Raw genomic sequence first — 14,232 nt, 5'->3', positions numbered from 1 at the left:
GCTGACGCAACACTGGGGCGGAAGAAAAGCGGCGCTTGAGCTCCCGAAAGGCCTCCACAGCATCAGGGGACCAATCAGCAACATCAGCACCCTTCTTAGTCAAATCAGTCAATGGTTTTACAACATCAGAAAAACCAGCAATAAATCGACGATAAAAGTTAGCAAAGCCCAAAAATTTCTGAAGACTCTTAAGAGAAGAGGGTTGCGTCCAATCACCAATAGCCTGAACCTTGACAGGATCCATCTCGATGGAAGAGGGGGAAAAAATGTATCCCAAGAAGGAAATCTTTTGAACCCCAAAAACACACTTAGAACCCTTCACACACAAGGAATTAGACCGCAAAACCTGAAAAACCCTCCTGACCTGCTGGACATGAGAGTCCCAGTCATCCGAAAAAATCAGAATATCATCCAGATACACAATCATAAATTTATCCAAATAATCGCGGAAAATGTCATGCATAAAGGACTGGAAGACTGAAGGGGCATTTGAAAGACCAAAAGGCATCACCAAATACTCAAAATGGCCCTCGGGCGTATTAAATGCGGTTTTCCACTCATCCCCCTGCTTGATTCGCACCAAATTATACGCCCCACGGAGATCAATCTTAGAGAACCACTTGGCCCCCTTTATACGAGCAAACAAATCAGTAAGCAGTGGTAACGGATATTGATATTTAACCGTGATTTTATTCAAAAGTCGATAATCAATACACGGCCTCAAAGAGCCGTCTTTCTTAGACACAAAGAAAAAACCGGCTCCTAAGGGAGATGACGAAGGACGAATATGTCCCTTTTCCAAGGACTCCTTTATATATTCTCGCATAGCCGCGTGTTCAGGCACAGACAGATTAAATAAACGACCCTTAGGGTATTTACTACCCGGGATCAAGTCTATGGCACAATCGCACTCCCGGTGCGGAGGTAGTGAACCAACCTTGGGTTCTTCAAAAACGTCACGAAAGTCAGACAAGAATTCAGGAATCTCCGAGGGAATAGATGATGAAATGGAAACCAAAGGTACGTCCCCATGAGTTCCTTTACATCCCCAGCTTAACACAGACATAGCTCTCCAGTCGAGGACTGGGTTATGAGATTGCAGCCATGGCAATCCCAGCACCAAAACATCATGTAGATTATACAGCACCAGAAAGCGAATAACCTCCTGGTGATCCGGATTAACACGCATAGTCACTTGTGTCCAGTATTGTGGTTTATTACTAGCCAATGGGGTGGAGTCAATCCCTTTCAGAGGTATCGGAGCCTCCAATGGCTCCAAATCATACCCACAGCGTTTGGCAAAGGACCAATCCATAAGACTCAAAGCAGCGCCAGAGTCGACATAGGCGTCCGCGGTAATAGATGACAAAGAACAAATCAGGGTCACAGATAGAATAAACTTAGACTGTAAAGTGCTAATTGAAACAGACTTGTCAGGCTTCTTAGTACGCTTAAAGCATGCTGATATAACATGAGTTGAATCACCACAATAGAAGCACAACCCATTTTTTCGTCTAAAATTCTGCCGCTCGCTTCTGGACAGAATTCTATCACATTGCATATTTTCTGGCGTTTTCTCAGTAGACACCGCCAAATGGTGCACAGGTTTGCGCTCCCGCAGACGCCTATCGATCTGAATAGCCATCGTCATGGACTCATTCAGACTCGCAGGCACAGGGAACCCCACCATAACATCCTTAATGGCATCAGAGAGACCTTCTCTGAAAATCGCCGCCAGGGCGCACTCATTCCACTGAGTAAGCACAGACCATTTGCGGAATTTTTGGCAGTATATTTCAGCTTCATCTTGCCCCTGAGACAAGGACATCAAGGCCTTTTCCGCCTGAAGCTCTAAATGAGGTTCCTCATAAAGCAACCCCAAGGCCAGAAAAAACGCATCCACATTGAGCAACGCAGGATCCCCTGGTGCCAATGCAAAAGCCCAGTCCTGAGGGTCGCCCCGGAGCAAGGAAATTACAATCCTGACCTGCTGTGCAGGGTCTCCGGCAGAGCGAGACTTCAGGGACAAAAACAATTTGCAATTATTTTTAAAATTTTGAAAGTGAGATCTATTCCCCGAGAAGAATTCAGGCAAAGGAATTCTAGGCTCAGACATAGGTGCATGAACAACAAAATCTTGCAAATTTTGTACCTTTGTGGCGAGATTATTCAAACCTGTAGCTACACTCTGAAGATCCATTTGAAACAGGTGAACACAGAGCCATTCAAGGATTAGAAGGAGAGAAAGAGAGGAAGGCTGCAGTATAGGCAGACTAGCAAGTGATTCAATTAAGAGCACACTCAGAACTAGAGGGAAAAAAAAAAAAAAAAAAAAAAATGTAGCAGACTTCTTTTTTCTCTCCTTTCTCAGCCAGTAATTTAACCCTTTTTTTTGGTCCGGTCAAACTGTCATGATTCTCAATGGCGAGAGAACATAGCCCAGCATATATGAGAACTAGCTCTTGGAAGATGGAAACTATACTGACCATGAACTAAACCTGCCGCACAACTAGAAGTGGCCGGGTAGCATGCCTACGTTTTTTATCCCTAGATGCCCAGCGCCAGCCGGAGAACTACCTAATCCTAGCAGAGGAAAAGACAGTCCTGGCTCACCTCTAGAGAAATTTTCCCAAAAGGCAGACAGAGGCCCCCACATATATTGGCGGTGATTTTAGATGAAATGACAAACGTAGTATGAAAATAGGTTTAGCAAAATCGAGGTCCGCTTACTAGATAGCATGAAGACAGAAAGGGCACTTTCATGGTAAGCAGAAAACCCTATCAAAACACCATCCAGAAATTACTTTAAGACTCTAGCATTAACTCATAACACCAGAGTGGCAATTTCCGCTCACAAGAGCTTTCCAGACACAGTAACGAAACAGCAGCTGTGAACAGGAACAAAATGCAAAAACACACAAGGACAAAAGTCCAACTTAGCTAGGAGTTGTCTAGTAGCAGGAACATGCACAGAAGGCTTCTGATTATATTGTTGACCGGCATGAAACTGACAGAGGAGCAAGGTTATATAGCGACTCCCACATCCTGATAGGAGCAGGTGAACAGAGGGGATGATGCACACAAGTACAATTCCACAAGTGGCCACCGGGGGAGCCCAGAATCCAATTTCACAACAGCCTCCACTGACCAGATCACTGCTGCCCGTGTACCCCTGGAACCAATTATCAAGTTTATAAGCGTGTCCCGGGGAACACTCCGGTATAAAACATCAGAAAATATAAAAATAAGTATTTTGCTTATAATAAAGAAAATACTGGAGAGATATCAAATGCATACATTTTAACATTAAAAACAAAAACACATACAACCAAAAACTGGTACAGTACCAAAATTGGCCACCAGCTACAAAAACTTTCTCCTGCAAGTAGTTAACTGAAAGGTTTTTTTCCATTGAAAACACAGATATGGCATCCACCGAGTGTTGTCCTGTCGCGTCTTCTTTATATTATTGCAAAGAAGCTGCAACTGAATAAAGCTGTGCTTCAACCTTCTGGCTTTCGGCCTATAGTATCAGATATTAAACTGCATTTGGCCTTCAACTTTGGTTACGGCCTACTAACGGTGTCTGCCCCTCCCTGGTGTTGCCCTCAACTGAATAAAGCTGTGCTTCAACCTTCTGGCTTTCGGCCTATAGTATCAGATATTAAACTGCATTTGGCCTTCAACTTTGGTTACGGCCTACTAACGGTGTCTGCCCCTCCCTGGTGTTGTCCTCAACTGAATACAGCTGAGATTCAACCTTCTGGCTCTCATTAAGTGCTATGTTTTTAAAAATTGGTGGTTAGGGCCTACTAACGGTGTCTGCCCCTCCCTGGTGTTGCCCTCAACTGAATACAGCTGAGCTTCAACCTTCTGGCTCTCATTAAGTGCTGTGTTTTTAAAAATTGGTGGTTAGGGCCTACTAACGGTGTCTGCCCCTCCCTGGTGTTGCCCTCAACTGAATAAAGCTGAGCTTCAACCTTCTGGCTCTCATTAAGTGCTGTGTTTTTAAAAATTGGTGGTTAGGGCCTACTAACGGTGTCTGCCCCTCCCTGGTGTTGCCCTCAACTGAATAAAAATGTGCTTCAACCTTCTGGCTTTCGGCCTATAGTATCAGATATTAAACTGCATTTGGCCTTCAACTTTGGTTACGGCCTACTAACGGTGTCTGCCCCTCCCTGGTGTTGCCCTCAACTGAATAAAGCTGTGCTTCAACCTTGTGGCTTTCGGCCTATATTATCAGATATTAAACTGCATTTGGCCTTCAACTTTGGTTACGGCCTACTAACGGTGTCTGCCCCTCCCTGGTGTTGTCCTCAACTGAATACAGCTGAGCTTCAACCTTCTGGCTCTCATTAAGTGTTTTTTAAAAAACAAAATGGTGGTTAGGGCCTACTAACGGTGTCTGCCCCTCCCTGGTGTTGCCCTCAACTGAATAAAGCTGAGCTTCAACCTTCTGGCTCTCATTAAGTGTTTTTTAAAAAAACAAAATGGTGGTTAAGGCCTACTAACGGTGTCTGCCCCTCCCTGGTCTTGCCCTCAACTGAATACAGCTGAGCTTCAACCTTCTGGCTCTCATTAAGTGCTGTGTTTTTAAAAATTGGTGGTTAGGGCCTACTAACGGTGTCTGCCCCTCCCTGGTGTTGCCCTCAACTGAATAAAGCTGTGCTTCAACCTTCTGGCTTTCGGCCTATAGTATCAGATATTAAACTGCATTTGGCCTTCAACTTTGGTTACGGCCTACTAACGGTGTCTGCCCCTCCCTGGTGTTGCCCTCACCTGAATACAGCTGAGCTTCAACCTTCTGGCTCTCATTAAGTGCTGTGTTTTTAAAAATTGGTGGTTAGGGCCTACTAACGGTGTCTGCCCCTCCCTGGTGTTGCCCTCAACTAAATAAAGCTGTGCTTCAACCTTCTGGCTTTCGGCCTATAGTATCAGATATTAAACTGCATTTGGCCTTCAACTTTGGTTACGGCCTACTAACGGTGTCTGCCCCTCCCTGGTGTTGCCCTCAACTGAATAAAGCTGTGCTTCAACCTTGTGGCTTTCGGCCTATAGTATCAGATATTAAACTGCATTTGGCCTTCAACTTTGGTTACGGCCTACTAACGGTGTCTGCCCCTCCCTGGTGTTGCCCTCAACTGAATAAAGCTGTGCTTCAACCTTGTGGCTTTCGGCCTATAGTATCAGATATTAAACTGCATTTGGCCTTCAACTTTGGTTACGGCCTACTAACGGTGTCTGCCCCTCCCTGGTGTTGCCCTCAACTGAATAAAGCTGAGCTTCAACCTTCTGGCTCTCATTAAGTGCTGTGTTTTTAAAAATTGGTGGTTAGGGCCTACTAACGGTGTCTGCCCCTCCCTGGTGTTGTCCTCAACTGAATACAGCTGAGCTTCAACCTTCTGGCTCTCATTAAGTGCTGTGTTTTTAAAAATTGGTGGTTAGGGCCTACTAACGGTGTCTGCCCCTCCCTGGTGTTGCCCTCAACTGAATAAAGCTGTGCTTCAACCTTGTGGCTTTCGGCCTATAGTATCAGATATTAAACTGCATTTGGCCTTCAACTTTGGTTACGGCCTACTAACGGTGTCTGCCCCTCCCTGGTGTTGTCCTCAACTGAATACAGCTGAGCTTCAACCTTCTGGCTCTCATTAAGTGTTTTTTAAAAAACAAAATGGTGGTTAGGGCCTACTAATGGTGTCTGCCCCTCCCTGGTGTTGCCCTCAACTGAATAAAGCTGAGCTTCAACCTTCTGGCTCTCATTAAGTGCTGTGTTTTTAAAAATTGGTGGTTAGGGCCTACTAACGGTGTCTGCCCCTCCCTGGTGTTGCCCTCAACTGAATAAAGCTGAGCTTCAACCTTCTTGCTCTCATTAAGTGCTGTGTTTTTAAAAATTGGTGGTTAGGGCCTACTAACGGTATCTGCCCCTGCCTGGTGTTGTCCTCCACTGAACAAAGCTGAGTTTCCACCTTCTGGCTCTTTTTTTTTATTTTTAAATTGCTGGATGGGGCCTAATAGCTCTGTTTGCTCCTCCCTGGTGTTTGTCCTCAACTAAAAAAAGCTGAGCTTCAACCTTATGGCTTTCGGCCTATAGTATCAGATATTAAACTGCATTTGGCCTATTAGTGTGTTTGGGCCCTTAAAACAGTGTCTGCTGCTCCTGGGTTTGCTACTCCACTCAACAAAGCAGTGCCGCCTGTTTAGTCCTGTTACCAATTTTGAACTGCATTTAGCCTACTTTATTCTTTGGCCCTATATATGTTTCCTCCTCATCCTGCCCACTGCCCAGCCACTGCTACATGAGTCTGCTGGTACATTGACCTAGACCACTACATTCCCCTTGCACTCTACACAGCCAGAATCTGACCCTGCTGAAAGTCAGGTTTCCCTTCCCGCATGTTATACCACCTTACACAGGGACAAAGAGGAAGGTGCAGATGAAAGTGCAGGTTCCTTCATCAGGTGGGGGGGGCATACTCGTTGGCGACGTCACTGGCACATGGCCCCTCAGAGTACGCAAAAGTGTCGCTGCTGGTGGGAGGCGCCCCCGCCGTGCAAACACACCGCTGTACTTTGAGGGGCCCTGTGCCAGTGCCAATGCCAACGAGTGGGCCCCCCTGCTTGCTTAGGATCACAGCACTTGCAAACTTGACATACTTACCTCTCACTGCTCCACCGCCGTGACGTAGTCCATGTTTCCTGTGCCCACTAAAACCTTGAACCAGCCCTACCCCCCACAACTTTTGCCAAATCACCCCCAATTTCCAGTGCCCAACTATTATTATAAAGTTAATTTAGATTGACAAGCTTCAGAAAACAAGAATGGATGTTTTTGGCATTAAAATGGGCACTGTAGGTGTTTTCCTGGCCTACACTCACTGCCGGCTATGCTTCCCCATTGACTTGCATTGGGTTTCGTGTTTCGGTCGATCCCCGACTTTTAGCGATAATCGGCCGACTTCACTCGACTCGACTCTGGACTAAGTCGGGTTTCACAAAACCCGACTCGATCTTAAAAAAATGAAAGTCGCTCAACCCTAGCCACAACCAATCAGCGACGTGGGATTTCTGTGACAGACAGACAAACAGACAGACAGAAGTGACCCTTAGACTATTATATAGATAGATTTCTAATAGTGATTAAATAAGTGTAACCCCCTCCCTGTCCTGTAACATTATACAGTGACAGATATGCACATAAAGGGATTCCATGGTGGAAATTAATGGTGTGGTGGTAGAACATGCCGCCCCTTTGTTTTCACCCAAAACAATGGGGCGGCATATTCAACCACCACTCCATTCATTTCCTATGAGGCTGACTAATGTTGCTTTTCCTGCAGCTCCAGAGAAAATGGAGTGACAATCATACATTTGACCTGTCATTTTATTTTTAAATGGGGATATAAATGTCTCATAAATAATAATAAATAAAATTTCCTTGTTTTACCGATCAGTGTGGGTCTCAGTGGTCAGATTACCTCCAATCAATAAGTTATCACCTATCCTAAACTTGTTTTCAAAGAACAACCAGTTTAATGCAAACCATCATAATTGTACATCATAGCTATTGTGTGAGTGTAAGGAGGAGGACCGGGCCGTGGGTATCTGTACCAAGCCGGGTACGGAATTGTTGAAGCTGCCTCCCTTGTTACCTGGGGGAAGGAATGAGGAGCCGGACCAACCTCATGAGCTGGGTAGGAAAGGCAGCTTAAAAAGAAAAGCGAGCGCAGCTGTGGGCAGTTTGGCGCGAACCAGCAGCGTGCAGTCAGGTGAATAGCGTGCTCTGTCTTCTGAGCAACGTTGCTGCGACGGGCTGCATTGTTTGGTCTCTGCCACCTTCAGCGGGACCACTGCAGAGAAATGCCATGCGCTCAGTAGCTGCCACAGACAGAAGTGCCATGTGCTCACTAGCTGCCAGAGACAGAATGGCCATACGCTCGGTGACTGTGAGTACCGCGCACGTGCAGAGGAGAGAAGGCTGAGTACCAGACAGACTTTTCTGGCCTAACCTGTCACTTGCTTTCTGCCCGTTTACATTTGACTCTGAGAGTACCACAGCCTTGTTTGTTTGCACATGCTTATGGACTAGGGGCTCAGCGGAAGGTACCGGAGACCAACTGCTGCCGCCAGAGGACAGAACATCGCTTAAGGGTCCCCATCTGAGGAAGTTGCCCGGCCGCTGCCGGTTCAACAACCCCCCTGCAGGATCATCTGCTGCAGAGGACCATACAGGACATGATAAATTCCTTCATTGGACTGCTATTGTTTTACAGTTGCTACCCCTATTATCCCTCCTTTAACCATTAACTTCTCTGTGAGGAATGAATACCTTGTTTTATTAACCCTTGTCAGGCTGCATAATTTTACAACCTTAACAGGCTGCATAGGTACAATTGTACCTTCACATATACCTCCACTGTGGGAAGACTTTACTTGGTTTCAGAAACTAAAGTTCATTCAGCTACAAATGTTATGCTGATATCTATTGTTCAGTGTTGTTACTGGTCACTTATGTTGCTGTCAATTAAGTTAATTCAAACTGGGAGTGGCTTCTACTTGTCTTCCTGCCTCCCTCCTCTCATTAGCCATTTTGCTGTTCATCTCATTGCTGTGAGCACACATTTCTAGGCTTGTGAAGTCTTCAATTTCTTGGAAACGAAGGTAGGAAAGTCTCACAGCATCTAACAGCCAGTTATACCTTTATTCTCATTATGTGGGGACAGAACAGTCAAATTGTCTTTCAGCCTGGACTTGGCTTACATATATTTTGTATGAAACTTATCACTATAGGTATAATTTTTATACGAAAAATGGATAATAATTAGTATCTACATATTGTTTTACGATGTTTTATTTATATTCAGCACAAAATACGAAGCCAAAATTCATCTAGCAAGTCATCATGAGTGATAGTAATGCTGGATCTAGTTTCCGCCATAATCCAAGAAAACGTGTTTGCAGGTTAGTATAATTTTGTGAAAAGCCAATAATGTAGTATTTCGGAAAATTATTTATTTTACATTTTTTCATATTTACAGATTTACGTCTGACGAAATAATGCGAATGCTAGAAGAATCTGATTCTGAGCATGAGGATGAACCATATGTTGCATCTGATGATGAAAACTATGTACCACAAGTGGATGTTACTGAAGAAGATTCAGACATTGAACAAGAAATGGTCATAGAGCATGAAAATGAATACGAATCAGACGAAAGTGTTGAGGATGATTCTGTGCCTCAAAGTGCAGGCGACATTTGGACTGCTAAGGATGAAACTCAATGGTGCAGTAATCCACTGCCAAATGCACAAACAAAATCTCGTAATGTCCTACGACAAAGAGGTGGCCCTGCAGCAATCAGCAACCTATATACAGCAAAAGAGCTATTCAAGTCCATCATGACTCCCGAGATGTGTGACATCATATTACGGGAAACGAATCGAAAGGCCAAGAGAGTTTGTGATGCTTACAACAACGAACTGGTACAACGTTTTCCTGATTCTTCCAAACGGCCACCACAAAAAACATTCAAGCAATTTACTGAAACTGAACTTCATGCATTTTTGGGCATACTGATTGCTGCTGGTGTGCACAGAGCCAACAAAGAGAATCTGGAGGAAATGTGGAATGTTGCTGCTCTGCCTCTTATACGTGCAGCCATGTCTCGTGACCGCTTCAAGATGATACTCAGATTTATCAGGTTTGACAACGAAAATACACGTGCAGAACGTGTGCAAACAGATAAAGCTGCACCAATACGGGACATCTGGACAATGCTGAACAGTAATCTGGAGAGAGCCTACAAGCCATATCATTGTATCACCGTCGACGAGCAATTATTTCCATTTAGAGGTCATACTAAATTTACCCAGTATATACCTTCAAAACCAGCTAAATATGGCATAAAGATTTTCTGGGCTTGTGACTCATCAAATGCCTACCCTTTACAAGGTCAGCTCTACACTGGGAAACCAACTGATGGTCCTCGACAAGTAAACATTGGAGAACGAACAGTATTGGACCTAGTGAGCTCGTATAAAGGCTCTGGAAGAAATGTCACCACCGATAACTTCTTTACAACCATGGAACTAGCTAAGGTATTGAACTCCTGGAACATGACACTAGTTGGTACAGTAAGAAAAAACAAAAGGTTCCTACCTAGCAACATGCAGCCTGCCAAAGAAAGGCCTGTAAACTCGACAAATTTTGCCTACAATCATGATGCAACAGTCTGTTCATATGTACCAAAGAAGAACAAATCAGTCGTGCTTCTATCATCTATGCACATGACGGGAGAAGTTGAAGAGACACTAGCAGCCAAGCCAGAGATAATAAAATACTACAACATAACAAAAGGTGGCGTTGATGTTATGGATAAAATGTTGGGAGAGTACACTGTGAAACGACGAACATCACGTTGGACTTTGGCATTTTTCTACAATATGATTGATGTCAGTGGGTTAGCATCCTACATCATCTACAGAGAACACAATCCAAGCTTCAGGGCAAAGGATCAACGAAGAAAGTTCCTGAAAGATCTCGCAAATCAGCTGTGTATGATTGCAATTGAAGATCGTAGTACAAACAAAATGATAATGAGAAACCATTTTCTTCGAGGTGCAGTAGAAATGGTGCTTGGACGATGCATTGTGGTAGCATCGCAGCCAGCAGCTGGCCCCAACATACCTCATGGTAGTCGTGGACCCTCCCCTGTTGTTGGTAGTTGCTATGTCTGCAGAGACCTGAGGCGAAAACAACGCAAGACTAGAAAGTCTTGTGTGGTTTGTGTGAAACCCATTTGCGATGAACACTCTGTAGCAAAGCCAACATGCATTACTTGCAAAGAAAATCAATAAAAAAAAGTTTCTTACATTTTCTTTTATAATGTAAATGAACAGTTTTTTACTTGTTTATAATAGTTAAATAGCATTATCATTAAAAAAAAAATTATGCTTTTTCCCTTGCATTATCTTCATTCAAAATATATGAGGTACATTTGTACCTATGCAGCTTGTTATGGATGCAAAAAGATCTCGACCCCTTATCTCGGAAGCGGGTGGAGATATTTTATTGAAATTTGGCCAATATATTCTGGACCAAAAATGTAGAGATGTCACGAAATTTCAGCCCTCTACGTCTTTTCAAAAAAAAGTTATTGCAATTTTAAAACGGAATAGTTACAATTGTACCTATTCAGCCGGATAAGGGTTAAATTGCCTCCTGTTTTTCTCTACATCCCGCAACCTGCTTACACGGGCACAGTCCATGAGAAACCCGTGCTACAGTTCAGGTCCAGTTCGGGCTGTAAAAAAAGGTAGAAAATTAATAATAAACATTATAATTATACCTACCTGTCCAGCGACGCGTCCTCCAATCCCACTGTCTCTCAGCCGCATCTGCTTCCGGAGCCGCTCATTAACTGCCGGCAGTGTTCACTGCACTCGGCAGTCTTCAGCATTTTCCGGCAGTGTTCGTGTGGTGACTGCTGAGTGCAGTGAATACTATCGGCAGTTAATGAGCGGCTCCTGAAACAGATGTGGCCGGGAGACAGCGGGACTGGAGGACGCGTCGCTGGACAGGTAAGTATAATTATAATGTTTATTATTAATTTTCTGCTTTTTTTTACAGCTTCCCCCACCCCATCCCATGTATGTAAAGTCCGAGTTCGAACACAAGTTCGTGTCAACTCCGGCCCCGAACTCGATCTTTGCAAAAAAAACTCAGGCGAACCCGCTGATCCCAAACATCGGGGGGTTCGCCCATCACTAGTCATCAATGTTCTAAGTAAATATATTGCCAATTATACTATTGACATGAAAATCTCTACAGATGTTGATAACAACCCGTACAATCCACACAGGCAAATAAATCAAACAATAGATGTCCATAAATTAAGTTATGAGTAATAATGAGAAATGGCACAGGGAAAAAGTATTGAACACATAAAGAAATAGAGGTGCAAAATGCCATGGAAAGTCATGACACCAGCTGAATTCTATTAGTAATCAGAAACCAATCCTGCAACTTAGTGAAAAATAATATCAGCTGGTTCAACCCATAAAAAGGTGTCTCATTACCAAGGTATCACATAAGAAACATCTCATGATGGTTAAAACCAATGAGCTATCTGAAGACTTATACAACCTTATTGTTTCAAAACATACCGATGGCATTGGTTACAGATGAATTTCTAAACTACTGAAGGTTCCAGTGGCATTGTTAGGGCCATAATCCTTAAGAAAAATTACACCATAAACCAGCCACTGCCAGGCGCTCCAAACAACATTTCAGGCACAGGAGTGAAAAGAATTATCAGAAGAGTTATACAAAAGCCAATGACCACCTGTGGGGAGCTACAGAAAGATCTGGAATCAGCAGGTACAATTGTTTCAAAGAAACCTACAAGGTCTGTATGCATGCTCACCACGTAAGACTCCATAGCTGAACAAGAAGCATATTCAAGCACTTTTAAAGTTTGCTCAACAACAATTAGACAAGCCTGAAATGGGAGGATATGGGAGAATATAGTCTGGTCACAAGACCAAAATTGAACTATTTGGATGCCATAATACACACCATGTTTGGAGACCAAAAAACACTGCATATCACCCTAAACACACCATGCCAACAGTGAATTATGGAGGTGGGAACATCATAGTGTGGAGCTGTTTTTCAGCATATGGCACTGGCAAATTTCATATAATTGAAAGATGGATGAATGCATAAATGTACCGAAACACTCTTGAAAAAATCTGTTGCCATCTACCACGATGATGAAGATGAAACGAGGGTGAACATTTCAGCAAGACAAGAATCCCAAGTAAACAGCCAAGAAAACTCTCATTTGGTTTCAGAGAAAGAAAATAAAGCTGCTAGAATGGCCCAATCACCTGACTTGAATGCAATAGAAAATTTATGGAAAGAACTCAGCTTTCATAGAAGGAGTCCACGGAACCTTCAGGATTTGAAGAGTGTATGTGCAGAAGAATGGGGCAAAATCACATGTGAGCAATGCATGCTACTAGTTTCTCCATGCAAGAGGTGTGTTGAAGCTGTCATCACCAACAAAGGCTTTTGTACGACGTATTAACTAAATTTCAATAAGCGTGTTCAATACTTTTTCCCTGTGTCATTTCTCATTATTGCACATAACCTAATTTATAGTCATCTATTGTTTGATTTCTTTGCCTGTGTGGATTGGAAGGGTTGTTACTGACATCTGGTGAGAAATTCCTGTTAATAGCACCTTTACAAATATTTTTACTTAGAAAATTGGTGATGTGTTCAATACTTCACTTGCTATAGCTGTAGTGTGGGCCCCTAGAGTCATTTCCACCTGTGGGCCCTGGGATCCCTAGTACAACACATCATAAATGGATATTTTTTATCCTGAAATAATCTTTTGTTAATGTTTAATGATATCTATTCTTGAATGCAAGTTATGTGAGTATATTATTCCATATGCTGAGGCATGTATACATCGCTTGCACCTTGCATCTCTAGCTTGCAGTCTGAAAGAATCTCAATTATATTTGCACTCCAAAAATAGGATTTTCTGAGTGGTTTTGTTATTTATAGAATTTTTACGCCACAAAGTTCATATCCTAATGAATAGTGTTTATTTTGGCATGGTTCCTATTTTTCTTCCCCTCTGTGTCTATACATTTAACCTTCCCTTCTTTGCATGTGCCTCAAAACATGATTTATTTATTTATTAGTTATTAGGCGTGAATTAAGGATAGAGTAAATTCTGAAGGTCAGTGAAGTGTCCCTCGGAGTGTTCCTGTACGGCTTATCTATTTCCCACATTCCTATTTTGTCTTGTGAGGATAGAATAGCCAATCGTGAAGAATAGAAGCTTCCGAATAGCACAGTGCCATCCCTCATTAAACTTCCTTTATACTCCTCTTTTAAAGAAGCTGTCAAGTTCTATTCTCTTTCTGACAGGAAAGGCCAAATCTGCAGTACAGGAAGCCAGGCGCACACACGCACGCACACAGAAAGAAACTTTTTGTGTGACTGTTGTACCAAGCTGGCATAGAAGAATTTTAGAATCATGTAATTTACTCTGGAGGCATTTACTGTACATAGCCAATAGTGATGGTAATTTCTCTTATTGTTGGAGTGAAAAGATAACCATCAGTCAGTTGTCAATTGGTCAATTGCTGAAGTGATGAAAAGACTGGTAGGAACAATCACGTCTGGGGCTATCTGGACTATTTGGTGTTTTGAGG

General features: G+C 43.2%; 1 protein-coding gene across 4 annotated transcripts in view; it reads left to right on the top strand.

Moving 5' to 3' along the window:
• Positions 1 to 14,232, top strand: part of LOC143808128 (uncharacterized) — a 1,431,070-nt gene that overhangs the window by 1,276,136 nt on the left and 140,702 nt on the right. The window lies entirely within an intron of this gene.

Source organism: Ranitomeya variabilis, chromosome 2, assembly GCF_051348905.1.
Source record: "Ranitomeya variabilis isolate aRanVar5 chromosome 2, aRanVar5.hap1, whole genome shotgun sequence".
Lineage (NCBI taxonomy): Eukaryota > Metazoa > Chordata > Amphibia > Anura > Dendrobatidae > Ranitomeya > Ranitomeya variabilis.
Note: the sequence above shows the minus strand (reverse complement) of the source record. Positions and strands in the feature narration are given on the sequence as shown.